Raw genomic sequence first — 17,189 nt, forward strand, 5'->3', positions numbered from 1 at the left:
GGACTTCCATTCCAGCCACACTCCAGAGTATCTTCATTGTCAGAACTTAAAATGGAAAACATCAAGGGTTCCCAGGGCTTTATCAGTGTCTAATCTGTGGCTAAGTGGAGTCTGTATCCCAGTGTGGTGGCTGTTGCGGGCACTGGACCATGAAACAGAGGACTGAGAACACAATTACCAAAGCCACCCGAGCCCTTCGTCCCAGGGAGGCTGGTGGATGAATCCCAGAAACCAACTGTGGCAGTGGGATGTGGTGGCCCATCAGTCACTGCCTTTTTTTTTGAGATGGAGTCTCATCCAGGCTGGAGTGCAGTGGCACGGTCTCGGCTCACTGCAACCTCTGCCTCCTGGATTCAAGTGATTCTCCTGCTTCAGCCTTCCGAGTAGCTGGGATTACAGGCGTCCGCCAGCATGCCCAGCTATTTTTTGTATTTTTAGTAGAGACGGGATTTCACCATATTGGCCAGGCTGGTCTCTAACTCCTGACCTTAGGTGATCCACCCACCTCAGCTTCCCAAAGTGCTGGATTATAGGCGTGAACCACCATGCCTGGCTGGTCACTGACTCTTGTTAAGAGCCACAGCCAGGCCCTAGGGCTCCCTGCCGGGGCTCTCTCCTGGGCCTCTTCCCTTTTGGCCCCACACTCATAGTTTTAGGGGATGCAAGCAGTAGTCCAGCAGACTCGAGCACCTGGTGTCCAGCATGGACACTGGCCAGGCACGCTGGGGGCACTTAATAACTGCTTGTGGGGGCCGGGCGCGGTGGCTCAAGCCTGTAATCCCAGCACTTTGGGAGGCCGAGACGGACGGATCACGAGGTCAGGAGATCGAGACCATCCTGGCTGACACGGTGAAACCCCGTCTCTACTAAAAAATACAAAAAACTAGCCGGGCGAGGTGGCGGGCGCCTGTAGTCCCAGCTACTCGGGAGGCTGAGGCAGGAGAATGGCATGAACCCGGAAGGCGGAGCTTGCAGTGAGCTGAGATCCGGCCACTGCACTCCAGCCTGGGGGACAGAGCGAGACTCCGTCTCAAAAAAAAAAAAAATAAAATAACTGCTTGTGGGTTCAACTCACAAACAGGCTGTGAATTTGGTCAGAAAAACCCTAAACAATTGGAACCCAGCTCCCAGGAGTCTATCATGACGGGCCCTAAGGGAAACAAATGAACAGGAACTCTATGGATCAAAAATGCCAAATTGAATGATAGGCCCCTGTCATAGACAATGAAGCTTTGGCTCACATGCTACTTCACAGCTTTGCAAAACCTTGAGACTCAAAGTGACTTTTTTTTTTTTTTTTGCTTTGGGTAAATAAGAGCAACCCCTGGTGGCAGGAATTTCCATGCCTGGGGCATCGTTTTCTGGGTGGCTTGGGCTATGTGGCTTTCCAGAGGAAGTACTTGGGGCATCTTGGCAGGAGCTTTGGATTTATTTAGGGAAATGGCAATCAGATGGGGCAGAGTGTTTTTTGCTGAGGGAATCAGAATGATGCCTCGAACAGCACCTTTGGTCTGTATTCTCTGCTGAAGATGGTGCCTCCTGTACCTCCCCAGACCCCCGTGGCTGTTCCATTTCCATGAACTTTTCATCAGGGTCACAGGACAAAGGTTTCAGTCTTTGATTCTACTGAGACCTCTAACTTGGCTGTGGATGACTATGGAACTAGTGAATGGATTTGTCTTTTCTGGAATCCCACACAAGTGAAGCCACTCTGGCTAAGGCCCAGGGCCCAGCTCTTCTTTCCCTCTTGGTGAGGTCCCGGGATCTCCTAAGAAGCCTGGGAATTGCTCGAGGCCTGTGTCACAGCTGGACTGAAGAGTAGCAGCAGCTCAAATGTCTTTTCTTGCTTGTTCCCCGGCTTTAGTCGATTATTATTCTTCCCTTGAAGAATTGCCTCTCATTGGCATGCAAATTGAGCATAAAAGAGGTGCCTGTAATCCCAGCACTTTGGCAGGCTGAGGCGGGTGGATCACGAGGTCAGGAGATCCAGACCACCCTGGCCAACATGGTGAAACCCCGTCTCTACTGAAAATACATAAATTAACCAGGTGTGATGGCGTGCGCCTGTAGTCCCAGCTACCCAGGAGGCTGAGGCAGGAGAATCTCTTGACTCGGGAAGGGGAGGTTGCAGTGAGCTGAGATCTCACCATTGCACTCCAGCCTGGGCGACAGAGTGAGACTCCATCTCAAAAAAAAAAAAAAACCAAAAAAAAACCGAGGTGCCTTCCAAGAGCACACTCAAAAAAGCAGCTTCCTGTTCACAGTTGAAAACATGATTCTCCTCCATAAATGTGTGTGTGTCTATAGTGCAGGGCCCTGTACTAACTCAGAAATCATCTATTGAGAAGGAACAGGCCCTCCTACTCTGCAAGGGCTGACAGTGAGTCCATCGCTCCTGACTGAGCAGGGCTCCCGTGTGCAGTTTCAGTGAGTTACCTGTCCTTGGTGTCACCAACAAGGATAAAGAGTATTTATCGTTCATTTCGCATATTGGTGCCAGACCCTATGCCAAATGCTCTGTGTGTGCAATAGATCATTGCATTTTTTAAAAACCTATTCAGTTCTGATCCTGAGTCCTTACTCTGCCGGGCTGGTGGGTGTGCCCAGTGTATTAGTCTGTTTTCACACTGCTGGTAAAGACATACCCAAGACTGGGCAATTTACAAAGAAAAGAGGCTTAATGAAGAACTCACAGTTCTACATGGCTGGGGAAGCCTCCCAATCATGGCAGAAGGCAAGGAGGAGTAAGTCACATCTTATGTGGATGGCAGTGGGCAAAGAGAATAGAGCTTGTGCAGGGAAACTCCTGTTTTTAAAACCATCAGATCTCGTGAGACCCACTCACTATCACAAGAACAGCACAGGAAAGACCTGCCCCCATGATTCAATCACCTCCCCCCAGGTCCCTCCTGCAACACTTGGGAATTCAAGATGAGATTTGGGTGGGGACACAGCCAAACCATATCACCCAGGGCAGCCATCCTTGGGACTCCCCTCTCCAGAGCCTGGTGCATTGAGGCCATCATCCATTCCCTCCCCAACCCCAGAACCTTCCCTGTGATGCCAGTGACCACACTGCCCCTCTGGCCGAGGGACTGTGCTGCTTCTCCGCCACCGTAGGCAGGAGGAAATCTTTGGTGAGGCTTTGGGAGCCCCATGGCCACTTTCTTGAGCAACCTCCCTGCTCATTTCCCCTCTGAACCCGAGGACATGGTCTGGAAGTAGAGAGGGACTCTCAGAGGTTCCCCACTGTTCAGGGCCCTTTCTCTCTACTCTCAGGTGCATTGGCCTTGAGGCATCTGTCCCTTGGCCTCATTGAACAACCAACATTTTCTCTTCAAAGGATGTAAGTTTTTTAAAAAGGTGGGAAGAGCCATTCACCTGCAACTCTCTGTTTTCTACTTGGAAAAACGCTGCAGTGGCCACCTGCTGGGCATGGAGTAAGGGAAGAATATAGGGAGAATGCATATGTGAATATTTCCAAAGATTGCCCCTCTGCCCAGGCATTATCTCCACTCTACATATGAGGAAACTGAGGCTTGGAGCATGATGTAATCTGCCTTAGAGGTAGAAAGTCCATTGTTTCTCCTCGAGGCTCTTCCCTGTCTCTGAATTATGCTAGAACATGGGTTTTACTCATCCCCAAAGCAGGTAAGTTCTTCAATAGGAAGAATGCGGGGTCCCATCAGTTCAACTGCCTTGCTTTCCGGTTGCCACGTGGTGGCGCTGTTGTAACTTAACCCAGCATAGTTCAACTGCCGGGAGTCTGGGAGTTGCCTCCCTGATGACCATCCCTGCACAGGTCCCTGGGTTCTTGAGGGAGAATGATCCCAGCCTCCTAGGGTGAAGCTCAACCCCAGTAGCATCTCTTTCTGCTCAGTAGTCTCCACACCAGTACAGCTGAGGTACCAGTACAGCTGATGCCCAGTCTGGAGTGGTCCCTGGTCCGCCCTCCTTGGATATCACCAACCAGGGATTGAGCAGCTTTCTCCTTTTAGATCCTTAAGACACAACCAATTTTATCATACAACTTTTTGCCAGATAATGGAGCTATTAATATTAGGTTGTACCAAGGAAATTACCGTTTAGGTAGGTCAAAAATCATTGGACATTGGCCATTTCCTGTGCTTCCATGTCATACTTGCTCCTTCTTCCAAAAAAGGCTAAGGGCAGTGTTTCGAGATGATTGGCTTTTCTCAGGGAGTGAGAATCAGGCAGGGAGTGACCTTCAGTGATTCCTAGCTGAATTCCTGGCGCCTTTGGTTACTGACCACAGTGCTTAGGCTCCCAGGCAATGGTAATTGACACAAGACCAAGCAAATTTTCCAAACAAGGCTTTGTGAGGGGCTTATGTTTGAACACAAGGGAGATAACGCCTGAGCAGAATTCTCCAACTGGCTCCCCGAGGACAGGTCTTTTTGGTGTTTTAAGAAGGGTGGACTGGGCGTGGTCACTCACATCTGTAATCCCAGCACTTTGGGAGGCCGAGGTGGGCGGATTGCCTGAGCTTAGGAGTTTGAGACCAGTCTGGGCAACACAGTGAAACCCTGTCTCTACTAAAATACAAAAATTTAGCTGGGCGTGGTGGCATATGCCTGTAGTCCCAGACCCTCCGGAGGCTGAGGCAGGAGAATTGCTTGAACCTGGGAGGTGGAGGTTGCAGTGAGCTGAGATCGCACCACTGCACTCCAGCCTGGGTGACAGAGCCAGACTCTGTCTCCAAAAAAAAAAAAAAAAAAAAAGGTGACATGGCATGAATAAGCATGAGGTATGGGAACGTCGTTACATGTGTGGGGTAAAGCACAGGGTGCACAGGCACAGTGAAAGAACGTATTAGGTCATGTATTGCATGATCAAAAAATGGCAGATATGGAGCCATAAAAAAGAACGAGATCATGTCTTTTGCAGGGACATGGATGGAGCTGGAGGTCATTATTCTTAGTAAACTAACACAGGAACAGAAAACCAAACACTGCATGTTCTCACTTATAAGTGGGAGCTAACTGATGGACACATAGAGGGGAACAACACATACTGGGGCCTATTGGAGGGAGGAGAGACAGGATCAGGAAAAATAACTAACGGGTACTAGGCTTAATACCTGGGTGATGAAATAATCTGTACAACACACCCCCATGACACGAGTTCACCTATGTAACAAACCTGCATTTGTGCCCTTGAACTTAAAATAAAAGTTTATAAAACAAAACCCCAAAAATGGCAGATAAGCCCCATCTGGGTGGGAATTTTAGTATTATAATGAGCCAATGGATGAAGATGGGTGATTCTTCTGGACTTGTGCATATGCGGACAATAGAGTTAATTCCCTTGAGTAAGATGATGGTGGAATGCTGCTAACCTTAGCTTCTTCAAGGTCTCTTGGACAGCGGGGATGGCACCAGATGGGGTATGCAAGGTCTGGTAGAGTCCTGGTAGGGGCCAAGTCTCGTCCATACCCTGTCTCACTTTGTCACTGAATGAAGGAGAGTGGAGTTTTAGCTGTTATCTGATGGTTCTCAAACTTGAGTGGGCACCAAGATCACCTGTAAGGCTGATAAAGACACAGATTGCTAGGCCTCGCCTCCAGAGAGTCTGATACAGCAGGTCTGTGGTGAGGCCTGGGAAGGGGCATTTCTTTTCCTTTTTCTTTTTTTTGAGACGGAGTTTCGCTCTTGTCGCCCAGGCTGGAGCGCAATGGTGTGATCTCAGCTCACTGGGACCTCTGCCTCCTGGATTCTAGCAATTCTCCTGCCTCAGCCTCCCAAGTAGCTGGGATTACAGCTGCTTACCACCATGCCTAGCTAATTTTTGTATTTTTAGTAGAGACAGGGTTTCACCATGTTGGCCAGGCTGGTCTTGAACTCCTGACCTCAAGTGATCCACCTGCCTAGGCCTCCCAAAATGCTGAGATTACAGGTGTGAGCCACTGCGCCCAGGCGGGAAGGAGCATTTCCAACAAGTTCCCAGGTATTAGTGCTGCTGGTCCAGGGACCACACAATGAAGACTGCTCCTTTCTGCCACGCAGCTGTGTGACCACCTCAGCCCAGTGCTGTTGGGGCTCAGAAGAAGCCTTCCCTGAGAGCTGGAGTGGACAAGGAGGGTCTCCTGGCAGGGGTGGAGGGAGCTAGAGTGAAAAGGGCAGGCTCTAGAGGTCATTCCAGGTAGGGGCAGAATTCCTGAACTGGACCTCTTTAGGGCTGAGCAGGAAGTGAGTGCAGACCGAGGTGGTGACGTTCACTGAAAACAAGATATGAAGAGTGGCGCCACGTTGAGGAGAATCTGTCAGTCAGGTGAGAGTTGAGATTTTATCCTGAAGTTAACAGGAAGCTAAGGAAGTGCTTTGTGGTTTGTATGCTTTTAGACAAGGGCTGGGCACAGTGACTCACACCTTTAATCCCAGCACTTTGGGAGGCCAAGGCGGGTGGATCACGTGAGGTCAAGAGTTTGAGACCAGCCAGGTCAACCAGGTGAAACTCTGTCTCTACTAAAAATACAAAAATTAGCCGGGTGTGGTGGCACGCACCTGTAGTCCCAGCTACTGGAGAGGCTAAGGCAGGAGAATACCTTGAACCTGGGAGGTAGATGTTGCAGTGAGCTGAGATCATGCCACTGCACTTCAGCTGGGCGACAAGAGTGAGACTGTGTCTCAAAAATAAAATAAAATTAAATTAAAAATAAAACAAAATAAAATAAACAAGGGCTTATGCATACCAGGAAAGTGTTCCAAAGATAAAGGTAGGGGCACTGACTGGTGCACTGGAGGGGTAGAGGCTGGAAGGGGCACTAGGGGATATTCTTGCAGTAGAGGAATAGTGGCTTGAAGGAATCCCAAGGGGGAACCCACAGAACCTGGTAACTACCTGGGTGTGGGCAGAAGAGGTGGAGTCAAAGAAAAGGAAAATCCTAAGCCCTCCATCTGGCTGAACAGACTCCCTCTCGGCCAAAGGGATCCTAAAGAAGCCTTAAAAACTAAGTTTGGGCCGGGCGCGGTGGCTCAAGCCTGTAATCCCAGCACTTTGGGAGGCCGAGACGGGCAGATCACGAGGTCAGGAGATCGAGACCATTCTGGCTAACATGGTGAAACCCTGTCTCTACTAAAAAATACAAAAAACTAGCTGGGCGAGGTGGCGGGCGCCTGTAGTCCCAGCTACACGGGAGGCTGAGGCAGGAGGTGTAAACCTGGGAGGCGGAGCTTGCAGTGAGCTGAGATCCGGCCACTGCACTCCAGCCCGGGCGACAGAGCATGACTCCGTCTCAAAAAAAAAAAAAAAAAAAAAAAAAAAAAAACTAAGTTTGGTCGGGCGTGGTGGTTCACGCCTGTAATCCAGCACTTTGAGAGGCTGAGACAGGCAGATCACCTGAGGTTGGGAGTTCAAGACCAGCCTGACCAATATAGAGAAACACTGTCTCTACTAAAAAAATAATAATAATAATAAAAATAAAAAATTAGCCGGGTGTGGTGGCAGGTGCCTGTAATCCCAGCTACTTGGGAGGCTGAGGCAGGAGAATCTCTTGAACCCAGGAGGTGGAGGTTGGGGTGAGCCAAGATCACGCTATTGCACTCCAGCCTGGGCAACAAGAGTGAAACTCCGTTTCAAAACAAAACAAAACAAAAACAACAACAACAACAAAAAACTGAGTTTGGAACCCTGACAGGATGGAGATCAGACAGCCTTCCCATACCCGCTTCTGACAGGATGGAGGTCAGACAGCGTTCCCATACCCTCTCCTGACAGGATGGAGGTCAGACAGCCTTCCCATACCCGCTCACTCACTAGCCGATGTTAGACTTTCTTTCCTAAGGGTTCAACAGAAACTAGCAAACCAGCCCTTTTGAAAGACTTGTTCCACCACTGGTTTCAACCAGATCTCCTTCCCTTTTTTGGTTTCGACACAACAGTTGACCAGCATTCCTTCCACATAAGAGACCACCCGCCATGGAGTGGTTCGGCTCCCTGAGTGCCTTCACGCCCTCTGTGTCACCTTTTAATGTATAGAGCCTAATTTTAATGCATTTAAATGTTGTCTCCACCTCAAAGTAAGCATGGGGTGTAACATGTCTGTTTGCTTACTATGAATGCACGCCCCTCTTCATGAATACTCATAGCTCCTCCTATAATCTGTTGAATGTGTCTACTTAGCCTGTTCAGCATAAATTCTTGTCTCAAGCTTCCCTACCTCGAGTGCCTGCTTCGGCTTCTGCTGCAAAGTGCGAAAGTGCTTCCGTCACTTCCCAGCCTGAGGGATGGATGGCCAGCCTGCAGGCTGCAACCCTTTATTATTTATTTATTTATTTAGAGACAGAGTCTCACTATGCCGCTAGACTGGAGTGCGGTGGCGCGACCTTGGCTCACTGCAACCTCCACCTCCCGGGTTCAAGCGATTCTCCTGCCTCAGCCTCTCAAGTAGCTGGGACTACAGGTGCGTGGCACCATGCCCAGCTAATTTTTGTATTTTTAGTAAAGACGGGGTTTCACCATGTTGGCCAGGATAGTCTCGATCTCTTGACCTTGTGATCTACCCGCCTTGGCCTCCCAAAGTGCTGGGATTTACAGGCATGAGCCACCACGCCCGGCCAGCTGCAACTCTTTATAAGAAATAAGCTTTCCTCCCCAAGTTTATGAACCTCATGATTCTTCAATTGACAAGAAGATGCTAAGGTTCTGGACCAAGAACCCAAAAGAAAGATCCAACATTAAACACTGGGAGATGTAAAGCGGGAGCTAGGTCATCCATGAGCCACTGTGCCCAGCCCCGTCTGTTTTTGTTGTTGTTGTTGTTGTTGTTTTTCTTTTGTTTTTTGAGACAGAGTTTCATTCTTGGTGTCCATGATGGAGTGCAGTGGCGCGATCTCGGCTCACTGCAACCTCTACCTTCCGGGTTCAAGCCATTCTCCTGCCTCAGCCTCCTGAGTAGCTGGGATTACAGGCGCCCGCCACCACGCCCGGCTAATTTTTTTTTTTTTTTTTTTTTTTTTGTATTTTTAGTAGAGACGGGGTTTCACCATGTTGGTCAGGCTAGTCTCGCACTCCTGACCTTGTGATCCACCTGCCTCGGCCTCCCAAAGTGCTGGGATTACAGGCATGAACCACCACGCCTGGCCTCCACCTGTGTTTTTAATAAGCACCCCAGGTGATTCTTCTGAGCAGAGAAATTTAAGGAATGGTGAGCTATTACCAGGACCACTTTATCAGAATTGTCTGGGATATCAGTTAAAGTACCCATGTCCTGAACACCCTCCTGCCCCCTTGAAGAGTGAGCCAGCAGCTTTGGGATAAGACCCCTACATCTGTGTTTGTAATAAGAATCCCATGAAATTCTCATGAGAAAGCAAGTTTGGGAGACACTGACCAGGGTTTACCCCCAGGCCAACAAGGATAGCTAACTTTTGTTTGCACTTTGGATAATTCGCATAGACTCATTGCCCCCTCTCCCATTCGATCCTTTATTTTTTATTTTTTATTTTTTTTGAGACGGAGTCTTGCTCTGTCGCCCAGGCTGGAGTGCAGTGGCGCGATCTCGGCTCACTGCAAGCTCCGCCTCCCAGGTTCACGCCATTCTCCTGCCTCAGCCTCCTGAGTAGCTGGGATTATAGGCGCCCGCCACTGCGCCCGGCTAATTTTTTCTATTTTTAGTAGAGACAGGGTTTCACCATGGTCTCGATCTCCTGACCTTGTGATCCGCCCGTCTCGGCCTCCCAAAGTGCTGGGATTACAGGCGTGAGCCACCGCGCCCGGCCCTCGCTCCTCTATTTTTTTTTTTCAACAAGTATTTTTGGGCACCCATTCTGTGCCTGCTGCTAGGTGGTGAGGATGCAGCTGGCATCACGCACCAAGGGGGGTCTGCTCGGATGGATAAATACACTGTAGTTGAGGAGTTAGACATCGAGCAAGGAAACAAATAGAACAGAGACACTTTTGGGTGGTATGGAGGCTCTGAAAGATGCCCAGCAGGGTGTCAAGCTAGAGGGTAACAGGGAAAGTGGCTGCTTTAGATTAGATCTGTCGTTCTCAAAGTGGGGTTTCTGACCCGGTGGCCCCAGCATCACCTGGGGATTTGTTAGAAATGCAAAACTTTGACCCCACTCCCACTCACTGAACCAGAAACTCAGGGTGGGGCCCAGTGATGTGTGTTTTAACGAGCCCAGGGATTCTGGCACCCCTAAGGTTTGAGAATCACTAGATTAGATGGCCAGAGAAGGAGGTGATATAGGAACTGAGTCTGGAATGACAAAAAGGAGGCAGACATGGAAGACCTAGGGGACCAGGCATTCCAGGTGGAGGGACAGGCCTTGCAAAGGGCTTAAGGAGGAAGAATTCTTTAGAATCCTCTAAAGAATGCTTTAGAGGAACGGTGACCATTGAGGCAGTGAGAGATGGCCAAGTGGGCAGGGGCCTGATCAGTTAAGCCTGGACCCTAAAGGCCGTGGTGAGGAACTTGGATTTCCTTCTGGTGCTGAGGATGCAAGCAAGACTGGGACCAGGTGGTCAAAGAAGGGGCCCAGGTAGAGCCCCAGGCAAAATGTGGTAGTACCTGGAAGTAGGGCAGAGTTTCTCAAGCTTGTTTTTATTGCCACTCACTCCTGGCTGCCTGCAAGGAACTTAGAGACATTTATTCCCCATTGCCCTTCCCTCTCCGAGAAAGTTCAGTACCACAGGAATGCTGTATATGTTTCTGTGCTATGGCCTTTGAGGCCACAGACTATTGTAATATCTAAGGCTCTTTTCACCTCTCAACAACCAATTTTCACCCCACCTGGGGATAGTCTTGGCCCACTGAGAGTGCATGGACTGAGATGATAACCAGTGAAGGCAGAGAAAATGTGAGCAGCTTTCCATGTTTTGGATATTTTGGAGCTAGAGATGCCAGGACTTGCTGATAGATTGGCTTTAGAAGGAAGGAGAAAAGAAGCCAGGTGTGGTGGCTCACACCTATAATCCCAGCACTTTGGGAGGCCAAGGTGGGCGGATCACCTGAGGTCAGGAGTTTGAGACCAGCCTGGCCAACATGGTGAAACCCTGTCTCTACTAAAAACACAGAAATTAGCCGGGCATAGTGGCGCATGCCTGTAGTCTCAGCTACTTGGGAGGCTGAGGCAGGAGAATCACTTGAACCCAGGAGGAGGAGGTTGCAGTGAGCCAAAATCACTCCACTGTACTCCAGCCTGGGCGATAGAGACTCCATCTCAAAAAAAAAAAAAAAAAAAAAAAAGAAAAAAAGAAAGATGGAGAAAAGAATGGAGGAAGATTCCTGAAGCTTTGGCTTGAGCAACTGGGCAGGTAGGATCATGTGCTGAGATGTGCAAAACACTAGGCTCAGGTGTGTCTGCTAAGTTCCATGGCCACAGACCTGGGCTCCAGGAGGAAATCTTACAGGCACCAGGTGAAGCTGGCAGGACAAAGTGCCGACCATCACAGACCCGGGCTTGTGCTGGGGGAATCCCAGGAGGGCCTGGCATCTCTGAGAGAAAAGCAGAGTTCTCCTTTCTGCTTCAGGGACAGCTCATTTCCTGCTCCATGCCCAGCTCCTTAGCACCCCAGCCTTTTTGGGGGGCAGGTGTCTTATTCCATTTAATAAACATGGGCCCACTACCCACTATAGGTCAAGCTCTGGGCTCAACTACAAAGATGAGCAAGATGTCCAGTCCAGTCTAGAGAAAGGCATGCAAATGAATAATTCTAGAACAAGCTAAATGCCCTAAGTGGGGGTCTCTGGGAGCACAGGGGCAGGGAGACAGGTGCTGGCTCTGCTGGGGAGAACCAGGAGAGGTCTCCAGGGGAGGTTTCTTGGGGCTGGGTCTTCAAAACTGAGTAGAAGTAGAGGATTATGGGGAAAAGACAGTCCCAAGCAGAGAACAGCTGTCCTTATTGTAGATCCACAGGAAACAGAATTTAAGAAGGACTAGACACATAGACTTTACGACATTTCAGAGCTGCTGCTGCCTTTTTTTTTTTTTTTTTTTTTTTTGAGGTAGAGTTTCACTCTTGTTGCCCAGGCTGGAGTGCAATGGCGCGATCTTGGTTCACCACAACCTCTGCCTCCCAGGTTCAAACAATTCTCCTGCCTCAGCCTCCTGAGTAGCTGGGATTACAGGCATGAACCACCACATCCGGTTAATTTTTTTTTTTTTTTTTTTAATTTTTTAGTAGAGACAGGGTTTCTCCATATTGGTCAGGCTGGTCTCGAACTCCCGACCTCAGGTGATCCACCTGCCTCAGCCTCCTAAGTGCTAGGATTACAGGCGTGAGCCACTGCCCCTGGCCCAGAGCTTCTTTACATCTGGGAGACAGGAGGTGTAGCATAATATTAAGCTCAACCTCTTGGCTTTTTCAGAAGACAAACTCCTAGTTAGAACAAACATATCTTTGGTGTGGATAGCAGCAGCTATGGGGAAGGGTTTAGAAACATGGTTTGAAAAAATGAACTAAATGGGCTTTAAATGGAAGGCCAGGATGTTTCTTACTCCTCCCTTTCACTGCCATTTGTGGAATCGGTCTGCTGCAGGCTGGGCGTTGGGCCTAGGGTTACACACATCACCTCACCTGGCAGCTCTGTGTGGATGGCTGTAGATGACCCAGGGGGGCCATATGAGGAAAACAGGGCTCAGAGAAGTTAAGGAAATTGTTTTGGGTCATACAGAAAGTGGCAGGGTAGGGACTAGAACCCCGGCTGGTTTGATTCACCTGAAACGCGGACTCGTAACTAACTCTCACAGGTGTGTTTTTCTTTTCTTTTTTCTTTTTTTTCTGAGACGGAGTCTTGCTGTGTTGCCCAGGCTGGAGTGCAGTGGCCTCATCTCAGATCACCGCAAGCTCCGCCTCCCGGGTTCACGCCATTCTCCTGCCTCAGCCTCCCGAGCAGCTGGGACTACAGGCACCCGCCACCACGCCCGGCTAGTTTTTTGTATTTTTTAGTAGAGACGGGGTTTCACTGTGTTAGCCAGGGTGGTCTCGATCTCCTGATCTTGTGATCCGCCCATCTCGGCCTCCCAAAGTGCTGCGATTACAGGCGTGAGTCACCGTGCCCGGCCTACAGGTGTCTTCAGGTATTTGTGTTCTGGTCTCCATAATTAGAAAGTGAACCTTGGTCAATCCTTAACATTTAATTTTCCTATAAACAGGGTCAGTTCTTAGCAGAAAAAAGAAAAATCAGAAAGATCTGAGCTGTGTTTTGCACATCGGCCGGGGCCAGCTGTTAGGGACAGAGCCCTGTGTTTCCCAGGCGGCCTGCTCTGTTCCTTCCAAGCTTGGGTGGACGCTGAGATCAATTCCCAGGCTCCTGCCCAGCCAGGGTGTGTCCGGCAGAGCCGAGAGCGGCCTCCGCCCCTCCTCGTCCTGCTTCTGACTCATTATTTATCTTTGGCAGGAAGTAAACACAGAGAGGAGAGTGGGAGGGAGAGGAGGAGGGAGCTCCTGACTTTCGACACAGGCTGAAAAGGAAGATCATGTGCTGAGTTAGGTGTGTGTCTTGTTTTCTGCTCCTCTGGTTTCAATAGAGCATTTGAGGCTTTAAACAACAGGGGAAGAGGAGTATTTTTCCATTATGAGATAATACCCGTTTATTGCAGCGACCTGGAACACAGCGAAGAGTGCGGGTGGGGAGGAAAAAAATCACCAATGCCCCTACCATATGTGGACAAGGGCTTTCAAAATGTTAGTGTTTTCCTCACACTCTTCTGTTTTTTTTCTAGTTCCTTTCTTTATTGACTGTAAAATATCTATATTTTGTTAGGTGGTATATTAAGTGTGCATATATATTATAAAAAACATGCAAATTATATATTATACATATGTATTATACAAATAATATATAATATTATATATATTATATATACACACACACCCCTATAGAAATGTGTGTGTGTGGCCGGGCGTGGTGGCCTACTCTTGTAACCCCAGCACTGTGGGAGGCCGAGGCAGGTGGATCACTTGAGGTCAGGAGTTTGAGACCAGCCTGGCCAACATGGTGAGACCCCGTCTCTACTAAAAATATAAAAATTAGCTGGGCATGGTGGTGCATGCCTGTGGTCCCAGCTACTTGGGAGGCCGAGGCAGGAGAATCGCTTGAACCCAGGAGGCAGAGAGGTTGGAGTGAGCCGAGATCGTGCCACTGCACTCCAGCTTGGGCTATAGAGCGAGACTCTGTCTCAAACAACAACAACAAAAAGTGTGTGTGTGTGTGCATGTGTGTGTGTATAACTTATATATATGTATATGCGCTTTCAAAATAATATGGCTGGGCGCGGTGGCTCACGCCTGTAATCCCAGCACTTTGGGAGGCTGAGGTGGGTGGATCACAAGGTCAAGGGTGGATCATCGAGACCATCCTGGCAAACACGGTGAAACCCCGTCTCTACTAAAAATACATAAAATTAGCTGGGCGTGGTGGTGGGTGCTTGTAGTCCCAGCTACTTGGGAGGCTGAGGCAGGAGAATGGTGTGAACCTGGGAGGCGGAGCTTGCTGTGAGCCGAGATCACACCACTGCACTCCAGCCTGGGCTACAGAGCAAGACTCCGTCTCAAAACAAAACAACAACAACTGGACTATTTTCAGAACAGTTTTAGGTTACCAAAAAATCGTGTAGCTAGTACAAAAGAGTTCCCATGCACCCTTCCCTACTTCATACAGTTTCCCCTATTATTAACACCTCCCATTAATATGGTATATTTGTTTCAATTAATGGGCCAATATTGATACATTATTATTATTAACTAAAGTCTATACAGTAAGTTCTCACTCAGTCTCATTAATAGGTTCTTAGAAACTACAATTTTAAATGAAATGACGTATAATGAGACCAGTTTTTTTCTCATCATTATACTGAAACTATTGAACAAAACCACATTATTGGAGAGCCTACTCTACATCTGTTTGCTCAAAGTTGCAGTTTCCAAGAACCACTGGACAACATTGAGGACTTAACTGTCGTTTACATTAAAGTTCAGTTTGTGTTGTACATTCTGATGGATTTGACAAATGCACGATGTCATGTATCCGTTATTATATTAGTTTCACTGCCTTTAAAACCCCTTAGGTTCCACCCATTCCCCTCCCTCCATCCTCCCACATTCTTTGGAATCACTCTCTTTTTAGTGTCTCTATAGTTTCTTTCTAATTCCTTTTTTATTGGTATCAGATACATACCGTGAGTTGTCTAAATTTGAGAGCTTGATGAATGCTTATACTCCTATACACCTGTATTATCACACCCAGTTATAGATCTAGGTCATTTTCATCATACCTGATTGTTCTCTCTTGTTCCTTCCCAGTCAATACCCCTTTCCAAGAGTAAAACTATTCTGACTTCTATCACCATTGATAGGTTTTGATAGTTCTTGAACTCCATATAAATGGAATCAAACAGCATATATGCTTTGCTGTCTGGCTTCTTTTATACACGGACACTTGTTGATTTTTAAAATTGTTTTTCATTGTGGTAAAAGGGCAGAACATAAAATTTACCATCCTAACCATTTCTAAGTGTACAATTAAGTGGTATCAGTTATAATCACATTGTTGTGTGACCAGTGTCTTTATAGTTTATTAGGTGAGAAGCTGGCATCATTGATTTGAGACCTTTTCAAAACATGGGCATTTTAGTGCTATAAATGTCACTCTGAGACCTGTTTTAACTGCATCCCACAAATTATGATATTTCTGTTTTCATTTTCATTCTGTTCAAATACTTTACAATTTCCTTCTTTCTTCTTTTACTCATGGACTATTCAGAGATGTGTTATTGTTTCCAAATAGTTGGGGATTTTCCAGATATCTTTTTTTTTTTTTTTTGAGATGGAGTCTCGCTCTGTTGCCCAGGTTGGAGTGCAGTGGCCGGATCTCAGCTCACTGCAAGCTCCGCCTCCCAGGTTTACGCCATTCTCCTGCCTCAGCCTCCCGAGTAGCTGGGACTAGAGGCGCCCGCCACATCACCCAGCTAGTTTTTTGTATTTTTTTAGTGGAGACTGGGTTTCACCGTGTTAGCCAGGATGGTCTCGATCTCCTGACCTTGTGATCCGCCCGTCTCGGCCTCCCAAAGTGCTGGGATTACAGGCTTGAGCCACCGTGCCCGGCCCCATATATCTTTCTGTTATTGACTTCTAATTTAATTTCATTGTAGCCAGATAGGATACTTTGTATAATTTGAATCATCTCAAATTTATGCACAGAATATGGTCTCCCTTGTACATGTTCCATCTGTACTTGAAAAAAATGTTATTTTGCTATTATTGGATGGTATTTAAAAAGTGTTTAAAAAGTGTTAATTAAGTCAAGTTGGTTATAGCATTGTTCACATCATCTGTATCCACACTGATTTTCTATCCACTTGTTCAATTATTGAGAGCGGTTTGGAAATACCAGACTATAATTGTGGATATGTCCATTACTCCTTTCAATTCTACCAGTTTTTGCTTCTTGTGTTTTGAAGCTCTGTTATTAGATAAAAAATTTTAGAATTTTTAATCTTTATTTTAGAATGTATAAAATTTTAGAATTTATATGGATAAATTGAATCCTTTATCATTATAAAATTATCTTCTTTATGCTTGTAATATTTTTTGCTGCAAAATCTACTTTGTGTTAAATAATATAGACAACAGCCTGATTCTTATTTGCATAGTACATTTTCTCCTTCTTCCATTCTTTTACATTTAGCCTATTTGTGCTTTAAAAAAAAAATTAAGTATCTATATTGTAGGCAGCATAGAGTTGGATCTTGTTTTATTAATGCACTCTGAAAATCTACACCTTTTTCTTTTTTTGAGACAGGGTCTCACTCTATCACTCAGGCTGCTGTATCACACCAGTGCAATGGTGTGATCTCGGCTCACTGCAGCCTCCACCTCCCAGGTTCAAGCGATTCTCCTGCCTCAGCCTCCCAAGTAGCTGGGACTACAGGCACCCGCCACCATGCCCAGCTAATTTTTGTTTTTGTTTTTTTTTTGAGACAGTATCACTCTGTCGCCCAGGCTGGAGTACAGTGGCGTGATCTCAGCTCACTGTAACCTCTGCCTCCCAGGTTCAAGTGATTCTCGTGCCTCAGCCTCCTGAGTAGCTAGGATTACAGGCATGCACCACCACACCCAGCTAATTTTTGTATTTTTAGTAGAGAAGGGGTTTCACCATGTTGGTCAGGGTGGTCTCGAACTCCTGACCATGTGATCCACCTGCCTTGGCCTTCCAAAGTGCT

General features: G+C 47.5%; 1 protein-coding gene across 24 annotated transcripts in view; it reads left to right on the forward strand.

Moving 5' to 3' along the window:
- TACC2 (transforming acidic coiled-coil containing protein 2) overlaps positions 1 to 17,189 on the forward strand; it is a 258,699-nt gene that overhangs the window by 52,765 nt on the left and 188,745 nt on the right. The gene's annotated exons all lie outside the window — the stretch shown is intronic.

The sequence above is a fragment of the Macaca fascicularis genome, chromosome 9 (genome assembly GCF_037993035.2).
Source record: "Macaca fascicularis isolate 582-1 chromosome 9, T2T-MFA8v1.1".
NCBI lineage: Eukaryota > Metazoa > Chordata > Mammalia > Primates > Cercopithecidae > Macaca > Macaca fascicularis.